This window comes from Dermochelys coriacea, chromosome 8 (assembly GCF_009764565.3).
Source record: "Dermochelys coriacea isolate rDerCor1 chromosome 8, rDerCor1.pri.v4, whole genome shotgun sequence".
Lineage (NCBI taxonomy): Eukaryota > Metazoa > Chordata > Testudines > Dermochelyidae > Dermochelys > Dermochelys coriacea.
The window spans coordinates 4,228,998-4,249,942 of NC_050075.1; the positions used below are offsets into that span (position 1 = coordinate 4,228,998).

The window sequence follows — 20,945 nt, forward strand, 5'->3', positions numbered from 1 at the left end:
CAATACATCACATAGCTCTGAGACAATTACCAGCCAGTGCCCTGGTACTACCATAATGTAGATGCCATATGAAGACCCATGGTGAGCATTAGAAAGAGTGGAATGGGATTTTTAAGAGTAGGTGGGTTAATCCCAGAGTCCTAGTCAAATTCCAGTTTGGTAATTACATTTTCCACTGAATGCATCCGATGAAGTGAGTTGTAGCTCACGAAAGCTTATGCTCAAATAAATTTGTTAGTCTCTAAGGTGCCACAAGTCCTCCTCCTTTTCTTTTTGCGAATACAGACTAACACGGCTGCTACTCTGAAACCTGTCATTCTACATGCCTAGATTCTTCCTGCGATTTCAATTTCCTATCCTGTGCTCGAGCATAATGCCAAATTTCACCAGAAGTGGCAGCACTTTGGTAGGCAGAGAGATCACTATATTTTGTGCCAGAGTCAGATACCCTTATTCCCAATGAATTGTACCTTACTGCTCTCAGAGTCCCACTGAATCAATGGGACCACTCCCTGAGTGGAGTAAGCTACTGCTCAGTATGAATGAGGAGGATCAGAATCTGGCCCTTATGGCCCAATCCAACTCTCATTAAAGTCAGTGGAAAGAATCCCATTGGCTACAGTAGGAGTTCCATTAGACCCATAGTTTAAACAAGAACTTTCAAAGAATGTCTTTGATACAGAACACTCTGCAAGGAAAAAACACAACAAAAACACACCATTATCCTCTAAAACCCCAGAGCCATTGCTGCTCTGGTTTGTGTTTTTCACTGTACGATTCACTTTCAGTATATTCCCTGGCCATGTATTTTTTTCCTTGGCACCATTTCTGTACTCTACATTCCTTTGCAGTGATTTGCATAAGCCACTCATCTACCCCTTGACTCCTGCTTTCCAAGTCTTTCTGAACACAGGTTTCAGAGTAGCAGCCGTGTTAGTCTGAATTCGCAAAAAGAAAAGGAGTACTTGTGGCACCTTAGAGACTAACAAATTTATTAGAGCGTAAGCTTTCGTGAGCTACAGCTCACTTCATCGGATGCATTCACTGAAAGCTTATGCTCAAATTTGTTTCATAGATACTAAGGTCAGAAGGGACCATTCTGATCATCTAGTCTGACCTCCTGCACAACGCAGGCCACAGAATCTCACCCACCCACTCCTATGAAAAACCTCACCTATGTCTGAGCTATTGAAGTCCTCAAATCGTGGTTTAAAGACGTCAAGGAGCAGAGAATCCTCCCTCAGGTGACCGTGCCCCATGCTATAGAGGAAGGTGAAAAACCTCCAGGGCCTCTCCAATCTGCCCTGGAGGAACATTCCTTCCCGACCCCAAATATGGCGATCAGCTAAACCCTGAGCATATGGGCAAGATTCACCAGCCAGATGACTACAGAAAATTCTTTCCTGGGTAACTCAGATCCCATCCATCTAATATCCCATCTCAGGGGATTAGGCCTATTTACCCTGAAGTAGTTAGTCTCTAAGGTGCCACAAGTACTCCTTTTCTTTTTCTGAACACAGTTGCCCTCAGCTATGTACTGAGTGCCCACTCCAGATGAGTATCTCTGATAAAGTTTATCACCTCATCTCGTTTCTATTCAGAGAATAGAGATCTGATCTTCACAGGTCTCACTCCTCTCCACTGGATTATGTCTTCCCACCGGTGAAATCTGCATTCTCCACCAAAGGGAGAATGCACCAACCTGGTAAACCTGGGTTATTAAGACCCTCTCAAGCTACGCAAGGTTTTCCAGCCTAGTGAGAGATTGCAATCCTACCTTCCTGTCATTTAAACTGTTGCCTTCCCCCGTCCCCCACCCCCATAGGAGCTCAATTTGAAAAAACAATGCATTATTCTTACAGTTAAGAAGTTGTGAGTGATAGGTATTGAAGATACAATGACCACACACATGACATTGTCCCATTTACTGTATGTATTATATTTTGTATCTTTCTTCTATTTGGTTCTTCTGCTCTGCCCACTCTCCACTGGTTTTCACCCGATTCTTTCGATACACATCCTCTCCTAACACAACACATTAGCATTGATCTTTTGAACCCACGATGTTCTCCTTCAGTGTTGAACACACTGGAACAAATTCACCCATTGCTACACCCAAATAACTTGCTCCTTTTGTCATAGGTTTGCTGTCTCTTCTCCCCCACCCCCCCAAAAAAGCAAACAACCTAGATGCTACTCAATGCATTGGCTTTGATTTTTTGTGGGAATCAAGATTGAAGTCTTACAAAGTATTGGAGTTACAATAGAGTTGGATATCAGGCTTTTGGAAGGTTACATGGGATATTCATATAGATCAGGTGGCAAGGATATGACTGGAAAACCGATACCACATGTGGAAACCTTAATCACTAGATATACATCGTTGAGGACAAGTTTTCAGCCTCTAAAGCAATATATATCCCAGGCTGGCAATGCCTACAGTTTACAAGGAGTAAAGCCCCATGTTGGCGGAAGCTCAACTGGCTGTGCTAGATTACTGTGGAGATGAAGGAATCCTTCCCTCGGGCTGCAGTGTGTCTCTGGGACTACAGCAGAGGGAATACTTCAGCCGACAACAAAACAAAGGATGCAAGCAGGCGTGGCTTTTCTGGTCCTGCCCCTCCCTGTACAGAGCCTTGCAGGAAGCCCTCTCAGGGGGAAATTCCATGGTATGCAGCTGGTGCACAGTTCTGTAACGTGGCAAACCCAGGGCAGTCCCGACCCTCATCCTTCCTTACACAGCAGAAACACAATGGCTGAGCTGCCAGGGCAACAGTGGTGGCAAATTTTTGAGTAGCAGTGCTAGGGTTGGGCAAAAGATACTCCAACATTTCAGAGGCCTGCTCAGAAACACTGAGTATAGCTCTAGATCTACTCTGACTTGTGCAGGGAACCCTCTTCTTGATGGGCAATGTAATTCTGGCTGAGAAAGAGGCCCTGTTTCACGAAGGCATCATGCTATAGCTGCCTGTCCCCTGCTCTCTTCCCTCAGCGGAAAGGCCATCGTAAAAGTTTCCTCTTGCAACTCTCACATCTCATTTACATATTTGAGATGGTTTAGATTAGGCAAGAAGCAACAGTGTTATTTCAGCTAATGAGAACATAATGTTTTATTGTTGGCTTCCACAGCCACTTAAATACATCCCTATCTAATTAATTTTGGAAAACAGAAAGTGACTTGCCAAACAAATTCCACAACAGCCTGTCAGCCCGTAAAATTAAACAAGTGAATGTTAGCTGGGAAAACAGACAGTGTGTGGGGGAAATGAAAAATTTTTAATAAATAATTGATTTCCAGAAGCACCAACACAAGGAGGAAAGTGGGATGGAGGGAAAGGGGAAACTTGTTGGCTCCTTCTACCCAATGGGCACTGCTTGGCAGGGAATTGGCAAAAAAGTAACACCCCTTCTCAACCAGCCATCATGAGGGTTTGAACCCATGACCTCAGGCAGGATAGCACAGTCCTCAACTTGTGGACAAGCCATTAGAGGCAGACCATTGTGCCTTTGTTAGAGACTGTTATACACATGAAAAGTGTGCACTGTTTTGCACACACTTGGCTAGCCCCCCTGCCAGTGGTGATGCACACACTGGTAGACACAGGTAGAAATGAGGGTTTACATATATATATTGGATTCAGCAAACCACTGAACCGGGAAAAACTAGGGCTGTTTGTTTATACTCAATTTGCTGCAAGTTTTCTCATCACAAAAGTGTCCTTTCCTATCTCACACAAATAAGCAAATATCCCCATCTTATCCTCTATTCTAGAATCGTAGGACTGGAACGGACCTTGAGAGATCTAGTCCAGTCCCCTGCACTCATAGCAGGACTAAGGCTTATCAGACCATCTCTGACAGCTGTTTTGTCTAACCTGCTCTTCAAAATCTCCAATGGTGGATTTTCCACAACATCCCTGGGCAATTTATTCCAGTGCTTAACCAATCTGACAATTAGGAAGTTTTTCCTAATGTCCAGACTAAGCTGCCCTTGCTGCAATTCCACCTCATTCACAGATCAGCAGCATTTCAGAGAGGTCTCTGAAACCAGCAGAGTTACTGGAATTAAAAGAACTTTGTTAAAGGTGTAATGTTAGGATATAGATATTCAGGCCTGTATATAAAGGCCTATACTCTAAGAATTTAGGTGTATTCTTATCACTTGGCTAGTTATAGAGGTATAAAAGAAAGAATCAAAGTCACTGTCTGCCGGTGTAAGGGCCTTCTCTCACTGCGACAGTCTGAGGCCCTGTGCTTAGGCTGAGGCCTTTGGCTAAGCAACAGAGGCAGCCATAAGCTGCGAAGTGACCGGTCACCTCCTCACATTCCAACCTAGTCACATTGAAATCAGGTGCTATGGGGCTGTTAGGATACAATCCTGTTCTGATGATGCCCATCGCTTCCAGAGAAAGGGAAGTGTCTAGAATATGTAAAAGGAAACTTCGTTTGATAGCATCCTGTCTGGCAAGAACTCACTTATCAATAGCTGGGATGTGAAATCTTCACTTCTGTATCTTTTTGTCATTATAGTTCCCACTTTGCTATTGTTTGTCTGTATAATCTGTCTGGTTCTGTGATTGTTCCTGTCTGCTGTATAATTAATTTTGCTGGGTGTAAACTAATTAAGGTGGTGGGATTTAATTGGTTACATAATCGTGTTACAATGTTAGGATTAGTTACTTGAATTTCAGTAAAATGATTGGTTAAAGTATAGCTAAGCAGAACTCAAGTTTCACTAGATAGTCTGCAGTCAGTCAGGAAGTGAGTGGGGGGGAAAAATGGGAAAGGGGGGGGAAATTGGAATCATATTTGGCTAAGGACAGGAATGGAACAGGGACACAGGTGTAAGGCTCTGTGGTGTCAGAGCTGGGAAGGGGGACACTAAGGAAGGAAACTGGAATCATGCTTGCTGGAAGTTCACCCCAACAAACATTGAATTGTTTGCACCTTTGGACTTTGGGTATTGTTGCTCTGTTCATGCGAGAAGGACCAGGAAGTAAGTGGATGAAGGAATAAGCCCCCTAATATGTAATATCAGGTTAAAAATCATATTTAGGAAAACAATGTCCTTTTGGTGTAATTCTGTATTCAGTTAGATAACCAAGAACCTGATAGACATGCTTTTGGGAACACAGAGCATTTAAAAAAAAAAAACAAAAAAACACAAACAGTCATGCGCTAAGATCTCACAAAAGACACCCAGATAATGTAAGGAATAGCTATGGAAGAGCTATACAATTCAGCTGTTAGATGTAGAAGTTTGCCATGTGTTATGTTGCTATATGGGCTGATTCTGCCCTGTAGTGCACCTTCCGGAGTCATTTACATCTGTGCAAAGCAGATGTGAAATGCTATCAGATCAGTATAGTCATGTTTTATGCTCACTTTAAACAGGTACAAATAACGACAAGGTGTCAAGAGCTGCCAAGATAACAAAAAGAAAAGCACATACACCACATTTGATTATCAAACTGAATGTTTTTTTAAAATCCAACTTATGTTTCACTCTTTATGCAGTTTGTCTGTATTTGCATTTCTTAGTTTGATTGTAACCAGACTGATCAATTTTGCTTTTGTTTGTAATTGGGTTCCATTTCATTTCACTCACAAAGTCCCAGGCACTCTGCAGCAATGTTTTGCTTCTAACCAATGCAGGAGTTAGTTTGCTTGAAATGTTTCCATTTTTTTTCCTGCATCATCATCACTTCTGATGTCAGCACTGCTCTGCAAATAGCTTTGGTCCATTACCTGACCAGCCAGTGCAGATCCAGCTGAGCGTGCTCCAAGCCACGTTTAGGGTATGCGCCAGGGGACGGTAAAGAAATCTAGAATTGTTATGCAAAATGTTATTATGGGCTAATTTGTGCATTGGTCAAAGACACATTGCCTTGTTAGCACAAGTGAGAGCAAATGTCTGCTCACCAGAACTTAAACCTGACTGCATGGAATGAGCTTTAGAATGCAGGAAGCGTTCTCCTGCTTGCTGCCTCTAGCATGTTCCTGGTCTGGTCTCCGAGACTGCCTATGGTTATTCCTTGTCCTGGGCTGAATGGAGGGCTGTGTTTGGGTTGCTGGCCACTTGCCCTGTGCAGGGAGAGGGTCTAGCCATTTCCAGTCATTGGCCGAAAGATGCTGTGGCTAGGCTCCTAGCCCCTAGCTAAGGCCATCCTTGCTTCTCGTCCCCTGGCTTTAGGGAACTTTGGCTGCCCCCCCTGCTTGTGGCTTTCTTGCCATTAGCCAATGTCAGTCTAGACAGAGCTCTCAGCCTACGGGCACGGGGGAGTAGGGGACAAGACACTGGTTGGGTTCCTCTTGGTTGGGTCTAGACACTTCCTAACCATATGGGCCCTAACTAGGGCAGCCATAGTCATGGAGATGCCATCTAGCGTCCCTCCGGCTCTTCAAATCAGGCCATTTAAGCTCCTAGGCAGAAGCAACACATGGGGCAGCGTGGCTTAGCAGCAAGAGCACTGGCCCGGGAGTCAGGAGATCTGGGCTCTGCTGCTGGCCTCTGGGTGACCTTATCCAGGCTACTCTTCCCCCTCACACCTTGTATCTAGTTAGACTGCAAGCTCTTGGGGGCAGGGATTCTCACTATGGCTATGTCTACATTGGAGCTAGGACGGGCGATTCCCAGCTTGCACAGAGCAACGCTCGTAAGCTCTGCTCCAGCTGGCAGACTTACAAACAGCCGGGTAGCTTGGGCTAGCCAGCCAAGCACAAACCTGCCCCAACCCCCACGTAGGTAATTGGCTGGCTTGCCCGAGGCGCTACCTGTGTGAGCTGGGAAACACCTCCCCGCTCAAATGAGGACTAGCCTGTGTATCCGTGCAGAGACTAATGCAATACAGGGCTATAAGCAACAGCACAAAGAAGTGCCTTAAAACAAAAATCATGATGACAGCGGTGAATTTAAACAGGCCAGATTAGCCCCTTGGTTTTAGCTGAGCCAGATTTTTTTTTTTCCAGCCATAGTTCTGGAAGTGAAATTTATATTTAAGAACATCTGATTTTACTGCTCATGCAGCCTCCAAGTGACTTAAAATAAAGTTTCAGCTATAATTATTATATTATTTGAGCTACAAATTACAGGCAAAAAAACCACAGAGGTTGAGGCCAGTGTTGGGAATTTTATCCCAATTAATGTTTAAAAACCCCAGAAGAGATTCCCCTCAGGACTGTAATATTTAAAGGCAGGCTGGGTGTGAGTAGGGGGGCTTCACCATTCTACAAGGTCCAACTGTGGCCCCTAATTAAGAAATGAAATGATAAAGCCAGTAGATTAGCCGCTCACTTCTACAAACCTTATTCAGGCAAAATTCCCATTCACTTTATACCTATGCATCTTCTCTTCCGGGCCTTACTTGGGTAATCTACTCATTTTAGGTAGTTCTAAGGAACCTATCACCCTGGTATCAAATGGAATCCGGTACAACAAAGAAATTCTGAGTTTATTGGAGCTACACAATCCTCAGTGCAGCTTCAGGGTCTCTTTTACCAGAGTAAAAAAATCAAGTGAAAATACCAGTGACCCTTGTTTACTCACCCAGCAGGGAACAGCGTTGCTAATCTGGCAGTAAGTATAACCACACTGTGCATTGGTGCAGTATGGACAGACTGGTCACCAGTAAAACATGCAGTGCCTTCTGAGTGACAGCTCTGAGTGCAAGTGATCATTTTGTAACAGGGGAGGGAGAAGGAAACAAAGGATGAATCCTTCAGTTCACTGAATACCAGAAGTGCAGCACAGTTCACACAGCGGCATCATGCAAAATTAATGATGAGGAGGGAAAGTTTATAAGACAGAAAGGGGAACTTCCACAAGTCTGGAGGGAAAGTTACCACCCAAGGCAGCAGTTAAATCAAACAATACCCCAGCCAACCATTTAAAAAAATAAATTATATATATATGGAAAAAGAATTCCCTCCCTCATCTGTCCAAGTGAACATCCCCCAATGTAATGTTCAGCTGCACAGCTAGACCTTTTACTCCTGTTCTGGGTAAACATTTTCACTTGGATCTAAATTACAGTGACAGCTGCTTAAAATGTTTGCTATCATCCTCTCCCCCTTCACTCCCCATGCCAAGCTCATACTCATCTTGCCTCTCTCTACAGCCAATTGCATCCCTCTTCTCCCTTCAGCTAGTGCTAAAATGTGCCCATGTTTTACTTTAAAAATTGAGAGCCAGATCATAAGCTGGGATAACATGGCACAGCTTCAGAGACCTCAGCTGGAGCAATGCTCATTTTAGTCTGGCAGAGGTGCTGGCCTCAGAACTTTTTGTGCTTGGCCATCAAACTCGGGCGGTGATGAAAGCTGGATCGGGTCAGGTCAATACGTTCTTGTGATGCCTCCAAGAAACACCCGGGTGCTGCATAAGAGTGGTGCTAGTAATTCCGTAGCTAGTGTTCTTCTCTCTGAATCAGTCATGAGCCAATGTTAAGGATGGAGATATGCAAAACTTGATGGGTTTCATGCAGAGGGATCTGGTCCAACAAACCTTTCCCCTCATTTCACATAGATGAATTCACACCACCAAATCTGCCTTGAGGCTTGAGTGCAGGGCAAAAGGTAGTGGAGGGAGCTCAATACAGACTGTTTGAGGCTGACTCAAAGTTTGGATTTAGATTTGGCCATGTTGAGAGCTCAGAAGTTTTCAACTCCAAGGGGCTGAAGTGTCACAAGATTAGCTGTTCTTGCAACATTTCAGAAGCTTGAGTCTCATAAAGAGGGAAACTGCTTCTTTGTGGGTTTGGAGCTTTCCTAGAACCCAAGCCCTAGGGATGGGTTTGAATCTAGATAGTCAAATCTAAGCTCCTTGACATTTGAAGAGGGTGAGAATCAAGGCTCAGGCCTCTCTCTGGTTGTGACACTAGGTCTACACTTAAACCATTACAGCAGCGTCACTGCAGTGTTTCAGTGGAGACATTCGGCTATAGCGACATGACAGGTTCTCCAATCTCTATAGTTAATCCACCTCCTGAAGAGGCGGTAGTTAAGTTGATGGAAGAATTCTGTCTTTGACCTAGAGCCGTCTATACTGGGGTTAGATTGGCTTAACTGCACCACTCCAGAGTATGGATTTTTTGCACCCCGAGAGACACACTTTGGTTGACCCAACTTTTTAGTTTAAACCTGGCCCAAGTTTAACAAACCCACTAAACTCAATGTGAAAATCGGACAAAACCACCATGTACCCCCTAACAAGAAGGGAGAAGAACCACTCCATACCTGAATGCTTGGGAAGCTCTTCCCCCCTTGAAATTTTTCAGGTCTTGGATTTCATTACAGACCTTTTTCATGGTACTCATTAGGAGGAACTTTGTTGCTAGAGTCTGTCTCAGAGATGAAGCAAGGACCAGACCAACTCTTGGTCAAGAAGTGGACAATATGCCTTTTGAGAAGAATTGGGTCAGTTACCTCCAGTATCCTGGCCAAGTTTTATATTTACCACCTGAGCTGCTTACTGTAAATTACACTGTTTTCTTCACTGCCTGCTCTCAATTCTTGTGCTGTGTTTTTGGAGCTGATAAACAGTCTGTATTCCATCCCAGAGGCAGCTGCATTTTACTACCTGATACAGCACACTCTCTCACCCTCAATATACAGAAATCTGTAAAGCAACTTTGGGTTAGTCTTTTGAAGCAAGAGCATGACAGATTATTATAGGGTTTGATCCCACCACCCTGGCCCTGATAATAGCCCTTCATTTCAATGTTCAATATATATATGATGTAACATGAATAAGGGTGATAGAATCAGGCCAATTATTATTCCACTCAGCAGTGGTCTTCATAAACCACATCATCATAAATCTCTTTAGAGCCTCTGCTTAAAAAGAGCCTGATCCTGGCATACATTAAAGTCAATGGGAGTTTTGCCATTGACTTCCGCTGCAGCAGGACTGGGTCTAGACTTTGATGGCTAAATTAGCCAGTGAGGAACCATGTAGCTGAGAAATTCACCTACTTATTTTCCCTCTTTAAAAATATGTATTTTTAGATAGTTTGCCATGACCAATATTTCTGCCTTCTCTGTTTAAATTGCATTGCACCCTTGTCTCTCTCTCTGCTGGCCCATAGACATGAAACAGAGCTCTTTGTGTGTGTGTTTACCTATTGCTAGTAATGTCTCCTGAGTTAACTAATTAAATTCATGTTGTTTAATTTAAACATGTTAAGTGCTGTGACTGTGTCCATTGCATGGAGAGGAAGATATAAAATAATGTGTATTAGAATCATCTGGGTTTGTTATTTTTTACCCCGATTTTAAAAGTAATGCTTGGAGCAATATTATGTAGAAATTAGAGTAATCTCCATAAGAGCAAGAGAGAAGATATTCCTTTTGTACAACAGTTCTGTAAATTTTGTTTAGCTTGCGTGGGATACTGTTAATTATAGTAATTTATCAAACTGGCACAAGGTAGTATTCACACACAAGGCATTTTTTCCTGCAGTCAGAATCCTTAGTTTTATATGAGACTGGCTTGTGCTAATTGAATTTTCACTTGGGTAGATAAAAATCTTTAACAACTCTAGAATAACTAAATGCTCTTTGTTCAGTGATGTGGATCAGAATGATTTACAGCACCTTTCACATAATCATGCTAATTTTGCATTCATATGATTAATTAAAACAATATGTTCCTCCTTCATTAAATGGAATTAGTGCATCCAAGGAACCAGGTTTCATTGCAAACTTCTCTTTCTGGTAATAAAAGCAATTTTCACACAGCATCTTTTTGGCAGAGATAAGTAAACATGCTTAAGTGGGTAAGAAAATAGCATTAGGGATCAAATTCATCTGTGATGTAATGCTGGTGAATTCAGTGGCATTACACCAAAGATAATTTAGCCTTCAGGCTCTTCAATGAGGCAGGTCCGTATTAAGCTAGTCTTGTGGATCTGGAAAGCAGGATGAGGTGCTTGGTATCACCATTTCCTATAGAAAGAATGTCCCTACCATTTCTAAAGCAAGGCGCTATAAAGTGTCTGCAGCAGAACATGAAACTCATCTGCTTTCAGGTTTTGGTCCACACTGGATTCAGCTCAGGTTTGCCGAAAGGGTCAAAGATCACTCAAGATCCTCTGGTCTGTGATGGCTGCTGTGTCCCCCTTTGGCAGCACAAAGCAGAATTAAGGCCAATTTATAATGTCTCCTATATCAAAACAACCTTCTTAGAGCCCAGCATCGCATCTAGTGCAGTGAAGAATCAGCCCCTCAGTTGCTGGGGCAATAGCTAGTTGGTAGCTCTGGACTCTCACTGGAGCTATACAGATAGCCACCACACTAGCAGGGGTCAGGACATCACCAGTGACCTTAAAGGGACATATTCCATGATATTAGAGTCCGATTGATAGTGCAGGGCAAAATGGCAGAGAGAGAAAACACAGAAAACAAAGCAAAGGAAAATTTGCCCAAAAGGTTTAGAATATTTATTTTATGCATGACCCATTGTCCTGAGGCACAGGACCCAGAGCCCGGATGTCTACACAGCAATGAAACAGCCCTGCAGCGTGAGCCTGAGCTGGCAACTGCAGTTTTTCCTTTGCAGTGTAGGCTTACCATCAATGGGCCACTTCACCTTGAATGGGCCCTTAGAATATGTGCTAACTGCTTTATGGCTAAATTATTTGTTCGATCTTGTATTTAGTGGCATAGCACCAACTTCCCCTCCTTCCCATGGGTGCTCGACCCCGCCTCTGTCCCTAGTCCCGCCCCCCCACTCCACCCCTTCCATGAGGCCCCACTCCTACCCCTCCTCCAAATCCCTGCCCCGGCCCCGCCTCTTCCCCTGAGCATGCCACATTCCTGCTCCTCCCTCTCCCTCCTAGAGCATGCTCATGCTGCCAAACAGCTGTTTGGTGGAGGCCAGGCAGGAAATGCTGGGAGGCAGGCGGAGGAGCAGGGACGTGGCGCACTCAGGGGGAGAGGAGGTAGTGGGGCGGGGGGAGATTGGCTGCCGGTGGGTGCAGAGCACCCACTAATTTTTCCCCCTGGGTGCTCCAGCCCCGGACCACCCATGGAGTTGGCGCCTATGTTTAGCGGTGACAATCAGAGTACCTTTCCCAGACCCGACAAAGAGCTCTGTGTAGCTTGAAAGCTTGTCTCTCTCACCAACAGGAGTTGGTCAAATAAAAGATAGTACTTCACCCACCTTGTCTCTCTAACCCACTCCTGAGTGAATTTTAAAGTCAGTTGTCTTGACACAGAACATGCCTGGAGAGTTAAACTGAGTATTCATGCCATCACAAGAAACTGACTCCTGACTGTGTGCAATACAAGTCAACTCCCTGACTGCTTTTGTGCAGCAAACAGCTGCAAAATGTCCATACATTGCACTGCGTGTCTCCAGCTGGACATGCATCAGCTCTTGGGATCGGACTTTTTCCCACACCTTGTGCACACAGGCTGGAATTTGTCCCCCTTAGCCTGGAAGTTCTCTCTCCCGCTCTCAGGGGTTTGATGGCAACTACTTTTAACACTCAGGTGTCGGTTTACTGTTTCTAAGCTGGTTTCAGGTTTTCCAAGTTTGTCAAGTTGCTCTAGGTTTTGCTGTTTAACCACAACTATTCAAATAGCAAAACAGTCTGAACTGGTGAGAGTTAAATATCTCTTCAGTTATAGCTGCTGTGAAAAGTTCGTAATCGTTAAGCCAATAACCAGCCTGTCTGATATTTCCGTGTTTTGCATTCCTTCCCTCCCCCCAAAATCAGTTTTCAGCCAATGTATGCAGAGCTCTTATGAAACATTCAACATTTTTCCCTGCTCCTTAAGTTCTGGTGAAAACATGCTCTTTCATAATCCACATTTCTCTGAGGTATAACATATGCATCAGACATAGTAATGATGAAAGGGTTCTGGTGATCTATTTTAGGATGAATGAGGCCTTAATCTACAGTATTTTGCTTAGGCTCTTACTGCCTTTGCCCTGAACTCAGATGCAGCATCAGAACTGTGATACTTCCCTGCTATATACTGGGAAACCTGAAGCTATTTTATTGAGATTCCTTATTTGTCCCCCTCCAGTTTCAGCCACTGTTGATTTGATTTACAGACTCTGACCGTAGACACTGACCGAATGCCACTTGATGAAAGGTGGTTACAGGAGAGCAGCGAAGCAGATTCCACAGGAGAGCAAGCTTTCTGAGGGCGAAGACGTTAGCAGGGAGTCTCCAAGGAATCCCCAGTTGCCCTAAAGGGGTAATTCTGCAACATGGTGCATGAGGATTTAGCTGCACAACTATCATTAGCATTAATAGCAGTCATGTGGACAGCTCAATCCCCTGCATTCTGCACTAAATATTTACCTGCCAACTGCTCCCTTGTGTCTCTTTTCACTTCGAGCATGGATAGAGGTGACAGGCAGCTAAGGTTACCTAATCATTTTCAAAATCCACTGAGGTCATGGTGTCCCCTCTGTCTACGGAACAAGCCCTATTCCCAGATCTAACCCGTGCATGGAATTGTGGAGGAAAGCTTATGGTTTTCCTCAGTTGAAACCATAAATGCATCCGATGAAGTGAGCTGTAGCTCACGAAAGCTTATGCTCAAATAAATTTGTTAGTCTCTAAGGTGCCACAAGTACTCCTTTTCTTTTCATAAAGCACCAGTGAAGCAAAAATGGTTTCTTTGGTCAATCACTAAGACTCACAAGCTGTTTTGGCTGCAGTATTCAAAATGTACAAAGAGGGTTTTCTCAAGTGAAAATTGTATGTGTCAAGTAATTGACACGTCATGGTCAAAGAAATAACAAAAATATGAAATTCACCACTATATACAGAGAGACAGCTCAAGGACTGGGCACAACTTAAGTCCTACATAAACCTCATTTTGAAGACTTAATCAGTGCATCAGTTTTGGGTTTGCCCTCTGCGCAGAGGGAATTTCGACCAAGAGGAGTCCCTTTTTCCAAATACTTGTGCTCTGCAAGTTAATTTATGGTAAGTAAATAAATTTAAAAAGCATAACTGATTAAAACGAACCAGCTGTATACATTTTAAAGGAAGCAGAGTATATAAACCCAGTTCTGATTTCTAAAAATAAATGAACCTTAGAACAAACCAGGAAAAATTGCAAATAGTAATAATAATAAAGAGGTAGCTTTATGCGTCTCCGTAAACAGAGACAGATCCCAAAGGATGACTGCACAGGTCTTATTTCACACATGCCCTGTAACCAGGGCTAACAAGAGGGAGGGAAGAGGGGGAACAGTTGTACCATGGCCACAAGCTCAGGGGCCCCCAAAACATCTGTAAAGGTCTGGTAAATACAGAAGTGGGAGGAGTTGGGACCCCAGGAAACACAACATACCAGAGCCCCAAATGTCTCTCATTGGGCCTGCCTGTAACTACATAAATAACCATGCAAACACAATTACATTGGATCTGGAGTTGAACCCCACAGCACTTGTGAGCTTGATATTAGTCAAAACAAGTTTGCCTCCCCTTATTGTTCTAATGAATGTAAAAAAATTGATATTGATCCAGTATAATCAGATAGTAACTTTTGTACTGTCTTGACCTTGGTCTTTCTTGCTGCCAGGATCACAAATGCAGTAACTTTGCAGCAAGTGGGTGACACTAACTGAAATCCCTGCAATGCCACTGTTTGACATTGTAAAGTGTATTTGGAGCCACAGTTTGCATGTTTGTATTTTAGATGCTGAGATGAACTTCCCTCCAAATGTGATTTCACACTGCTCTAAGGAGAAAAAGGACTGCTGCTTTCTTCCCACAGAATTAGAGAAGAGAAGATCATATGACACCAAGGCGATATTTGGCAACCAGAAACAAAGATTTGGGCCTCAATCCTGCAAAGCACTTCAGCCCATGTTTATCTTTTAAGCATGTGAGGAGACCTAGTGATGTCAATGGAACAACTCTACTCACCGCTTGGATGGCGCCGCCTCCTGCCCATTCTGGGGATTAGCTTCACGATGTCAACATCCCTACCCACACACGCCATCTCTCTGTCCCTCTCTCGGTCTCCAGCTCCTCTCTTGCTGCTATCTCTTCATGGATTCGGCCCTCTGGCCAGGTCACAAAACATGTTTTCCCCTTTAGGGGGTATCAAAGTCTTTCCTCAGCAATCTTTGGTAGTCTTCCCATGCACTGCCTCATGGCGCCACATCCTCAGTCTTAGTCAGGCTTCCCACTCACTGCCCCATGACGTCACATCCTCAGGGCTCACAGGAAAACCAAGCCCACCTCTCTACACAGCAGCCAATGCCCTTTTACTTCTAGACCTTACTTTCCCTGAGCCCTTTCCTTACCATCTAGCACTTCCCCCTCTCTGGGTTCACCAATTCCTTCCTCCCAGAGAGCAACTGCAGCCTTTCCCAGCCCCTAGCTGCTCTGAGTTCCTGAGCTTCATACAGGCCCCTCCTCTTCCTTCACAGGTGAGCTCCCTCAGTTGCTGCTTAATTGACTGATTGGGCCCACCTGGCCTACTTCAGCCCTCTCAGAGCTGGTGTGGGGAGCACACAGTGTCACAGGAGGCATGTGCTTAAGTGCTTTGCAGGATCAGGGCCTTAACCCAGGAATTGCACCTGAATGTTTGTGTAACGCTGACAGCCCCCAGTTTTCGGGATGGAATCTGGGACCTCTGGAGCTAAATGCATGAGCCTCTACTGCATGAACTAAAAGCCATATGGCTCTTAGCTAAGGCTGTAGAGCAGACAATCTCTCGCTCGCAAAGTGGTCTCGGTGCCACTAGATGGGACAGAACACCACACCCAGAAGGTGTGTGGGTTACATTTGCAAACTGTCTGAAGACACCAACCCATACTCTAGAGTCAGATAAATATTCTTCTACCTCTATGGATGAATGTTACTCCCTGGGAAGGAGTAACCGTGCAGCAACTAAGACAGGCTGAATTAAAGTGATGGGGGGAAAGGGAGAACAAATAAGGTTCCTTAGGCACAAGGAACTTTCCACTACAAGGCAAAAGCTCATTGGTGCAGGAGCTAGAGCTCTCTCCGGGGCTGGTCCCAGACAGCGGGACCAACTTCCCCAGGCACAAGGGGCCATCACAAACCTCACCCGCTCCCACCCCAAGTGCCAGGAGCACTTCCTCAGCTGGCCTTCTCTCCTATAAACTACAGAGCTGGGTGGGCATTAAAAAAATAATAATCCTGCTGAAACAAACTATTCCACGAAGGTGAAAAAACTAACTACACATGACAGATGTTAGCTGCGTGGCTCAGGGCACTCCTGGGAGGTGCTCAGATACTATGGTGCTGAAGGTGGCATAAGAACCCATCCAGAATCAAACAGAAAAGGGGAAATAAATATATCAGCTTCTGGTCAGAAAGATTCGTTGTGTAAATTGCATATGTGAACAATGCAAAATGCAGACCCTCTTGCCAGTCCCTTCTGGGCTCTGGCCTCAGGGAATCCAAAGCATTTCACATGCCACACATTAGCTCCTCCTCTAATGTTTGCCATTTTCTGATGCTGTAAAATTAATTTGATAAACTAATAATTACCTAATTTCCACAAACAGTCTCCTGGTGCACTCAGCTTAGAGCTAGCTTCTCTTGGGAGGTGCAGGGGGATCCAGCTACATTATTGATGGAATCTGAGCTAATTTAATTAATTTTTGATGGGAAGTGCTCAATTTCACAGACAGCTGCTGCCTGTTCCTCCCACGGACAGGGCCACGCACAATCACTGATTTCTCTCCACCTCCCTTCGTGATGTATTAGAGAATAAAGCCCAGATTAATAAAGTCACCTTGCGGGGGGGAAGTCCTTTTTGTCACTGAGAGCTGTGAGTGATTTACAGTTTTGGAGAATTCTGATTTCTTTATTTTTGCCACGGCAAACAAGCTCCCTTTACAACAGGCCACGGGAATGCAACCAGATAATCAGAGAGGCTAGATTTCTGCACCATCCCTGTAGAGTTGAGGGACAGTCACAAAAGTGAGCACAGAATCATACTTTGCATTTACATGATTATCATTTCACAGTGAGTGTCACATCCAGTTTATAAATCAGGTCAGAGTTCCCCTAAATGCCAGCGACACAAGAGCAACCAAAGCATCTGAAAAGATTCTCGGTCTACTTACTGCCACTCACTAACACCATAAAGATTCTGGAATCTGAATGTAGCTGTCTGCTATGTAGGTGATGCAGGGAATGCAGCACCAGGGGTGTGTGCACTGGTGAGCCAGTAGTGCATGCCTAGTCTGTGTCGTTCAGTCAGGTACATTCAGTTACCTGAAAAGAGAAAGAGAGAGCAGACTTGCTCCTAAGGCACTGGGCTGGCACTCAGCAGTTCTGGGTTCAGTTTCTGCTCTGCCCCAGACTTCTTGTGTGACCTTGGGCAAACCACTTAGGGCAAGATTTTCAAAAGAGTTCAATACCCACCATACTGAGCTCTTTTGAAAATCTGACCCTGGATTTCTCTGCCTCAGCTTCCCACCTTTAAAAGGGGAATAACAACACTGTTCTCCCACCCTCTGTCTATCTTGTATAGTTACATTGCAAGCTCTACAGGCCAGAGACTGTTGCTCACTATGTGTATGTGCAGCACCTAGCACAATGGGGCCCTGATTTTGGTTGGGGCCTTGAGGCACTAGTGTAACTAGGGTTGCCACCTCTCCGGTTTTCACCCAGGCAGTCTAGGTTTTGACTTGTGTATCAGAGTGACAATTGACAAGCCCTGATGTCATTTTTTAAAAAAAATCTGGCAAGAAGAGGCAGAGAAGGAGACATGGCCTCAAGGGAAGAGGTTGATCGGGGGTGGGGCCTTGGGATCCAGTTAACAGCCATTAGAAAGGTGGCAACCCTAAGTGTAACAGTAATGAAAACTGAGCCTGTCATACCCTAATACCTGGGGCCTTTTCAGTGTTTTGAAGCCAGATGAAAAATGTCACCTAATTCTTACAGCCCAGAAAAGCCCTCTCTGGCCCTTGAGTTCACAAGACATGCAACAAGGTAGTAAAGGTGCATCTCAAAGTCTCAGGTCCATCCTCAAGGGTCCAAGCAACTTATAGCACCAGAAATTATGAGAATTCACTGAGCTCTAAACCATGACTAGTTTACATTGGTAAGGGGAGTATCTAGAGTCTACGTCACAAAGGCAAGAGACCTCCTTCTTTCCCCCGGACAGAGGCACTAGAACTGGGTTACATCATTTCACGTATGGAGAGGGGATGATCTAGCCAGGGAAGATTACAGACACGTAAATTTAGGAAAGCCGTATGGAACAGACTTTTACAATATAATAAAGAGACTTCCTCTAGGTCCTTTGAGCCACCCTGTCAAATGCAATTGACTGAGAATTCTATCCCAGCCTTAGAATTCCATTGAATAGATTTTTAAAAAAAAGCCACCTATAGAATGGTTATTTTATATTAAATTCTGTAGAATTTGTAGTTTCCATAGAAACCTATTCTACTGCTATTAAATCAGATAGGTTTCATCCCTATTACATTCTACAAGACTTTTCCATACAGGAATTGTTGGGAACTGGAACATCACAGGCTGTGTTGTATCCTGGTTTGGCTTTGGGAAACAAGAACTGATCCTTTTCTGAGACTTAGCACCAGCTCCTCAGTTGGTGTAATAGAGTGTATCATAGAATCATAGAATATCAGGGTTGGAAGGGACCTCAGGATGTCATCTAGTCCAACCCCCTGCTCAAAGCAGGACCAATCCCCAACTAAATCATCCCAGCCAAGGCTTTGTCAAGCCTAACCTGAAAAACTTCTAAGGAAGGAGATTCCACCACTCACTAGGTAAAGCATTCCAGTGTTTCACCACCCTCCTAGTAAAAAAGTTTTTCCTAATATCCAATTAAACCTACCCCACTGCAACTTGAGACTATTACTCCTTGTTCTGTCACAATGACCACTGACAACAGTCTAGATCCATCCTCTTTGGAATTCCCTTTCAGGTAGTTGAAAGCAGCTATCAAATCCCCCCTCATTCTTCTCTTCTGCAGATTAAACAATCCCAGTTCCCTCAGCCTCTCCTCATAAATCATGTGTTCCAATCCCCTAATCATTTTTGTTGCCCTCCGCTGGACTCTTTCCAATTTTTCCACATCCTTCTTGTAGTGTGGGGCCAAAACTGGACACACTACTCCAGATGAGGCCTCACCAATGTCAAATAGAGGGAAATGATCACATCCCTCGATCTGCTGGCAATGCCCCTACTTATACATCCCAAAATGCCATTGGCTTTCTTGGCAACAAGGGCACACTGTTCACTCATATCCAGCTTCTCGTCCAGTGTAATCCCTAGGTCCTTTTCTGCAGAACTGCCGCCGAGCCATTCGGTCCCTAGTCTGTAGCGGTGCAGGGGATTCTTCTGTCCTAAGTGCAGGACCCTGTACTTGTCCTTGTTGAAGCTCATCAGATTTCTTTTGGCCCAATCCTCTAATTTGTCTAGGTCCCTCTGTATCCTATCCCTACCCTCCAGTGTATCTACCTCTCCTCCCAGTTTAGTATCATCCGCAAACTTGCTGAAGGTGCAATCCACATCATTCTCCAGATCATTTATGAAGATATTGAACAAAACTGGCCTGAGGATCGACTCTTGGGGCACTCCACTTGATACCGGCTGCCAACTAGACATGGAGCCATTGATCACTACCTGTTGAGCCCAACAATCTAGCCAACTTTCTATCCACCTTATAGTCCATTCATCCAGCCCATACTTCTTTAAGTTGCTGGCGAGAATACTGTGGGAGACCGTGTCAAAAGCTTTGCTAAAGTCAAGGAACAACACATCCACTGCTTTCCCCTCATTCACAGAGCCAGTTATCTCATCGTAGAAGGCAATTAGATTAGTCAGGCATGACTTGCCCTTGGTGAATCCATGCTGACTGTTCCTGATCACTTTCCTCTCCTCTAAGTGCTTCAGAATTGATTCCTTGAGGACCTGCTCCATGATTTTTCCAGGCACTGAGGTGAGGCTGACTGGCCTGTAGTTCCCAGGATCCTCCTTCTTCCCTTTTTTAAAGATGGGCACTACATTAGCCTTTTTCCAGTCGTCCGGGACTTCCCCCGATCGCCATGAGTTTTCAAAGATAATGGCCAATGGCTCTGCAATCACATCCGCCAGCTCCTTTAGCACTCTTGGATGCAGCACATCCAGCTCCATGGACTTGTGCTCGTCCAACTTTTCTAAATAGTCCTGAATCACTTCTTTCTCCACAGAGGGCTGGTCACCTTCTCCCCATGCTGTGCTGCCCACTGCAGTAGTCTGGGAGCTGACCTTGTTTGTGAAGACAGAGGCAAAAAAAGCATTGAGTACATTAGCCTTTTACACATCCTCTGTCACTAGGTTGCCTCCCTCATTCAGTAAGGGGCCCACACTTTCCTTGACTTTCTTCTTGTTGCTAACATACCTGAAGAAACCCTTCTTTTTACTCTTAACATCTCTTGCTAGCTGCAACTCCAGGTGTGATTTGGCCTTCCTGATTTCACTCCTGCATGGCTGAACAATATTTTTATATTCTTCCCTGGTCATTTGTCCAGTCTTCCACTTCTTGTGAGCTTCTTTTTTGTGTTTAAGATCAGCAAGGATTACACTGTTAAGCCAAGCTGGTCACCTGCCATATTTACTATTCTTTCTACACATCGGGATGGTTTGTCCCTGTAACCTCAGTAAGGATTCTTTAAAATACAGCCAGCTCTCCTGGACTCCTTTCTCCCTCATGTTATTCTCCCAGGGGATCCTGCCCATCAGTTCCCTGAGGGAGTCAAAGTCTGCTTTTCTGAAGTCCAGGGTCCGTATTCTGCTGCTCTCCTTTCTTCCCTGTGTCAGGATCCTCAACTCGACCATCTCATGGTCACTGCCTCCCAGGTTTCCATCCACTTTTGCTTCCCCTACTGATTCTTCCTGGTTTGTGAGCAGCAGGTCAAGAAGAGCTCTGCCCCTAGTTGTTCCTCCAGCACTTGCACCAGGAAATTGTTTCCTACACTTTCC

The 20,945-nt window shown here is 44.6% G+C and overlaps 1 long non-coding RNA gene across 2 annotated transcripts in view; it reads right to left on the bottom strand.

The window, feature by feature from the left end:
- LOC119860304 overlaps positions 1–15,363 on the bottom strand; it is an 82,451-nt gene extending 67,088 nt beyond the window's left edge. For both annotated transcript variants that reach the window (XR_006273798.1, XR_006273799.1), the window contains exons 1-2: positions 14,895–15,363; positions 9,235–9,397 (exon numbers count right to left, since the gene is read on the bottom strand). This is a non-coding gene — a long non-coding RNA (uncharacterized LOC119860304). The remainder of the gene's footprint in view (positions 1–9,234; positions 9,398–14,894) is intronic.
- Between the last annotated feature and the right edge of the window lie 5,582 nt (positions 15,364–20,945).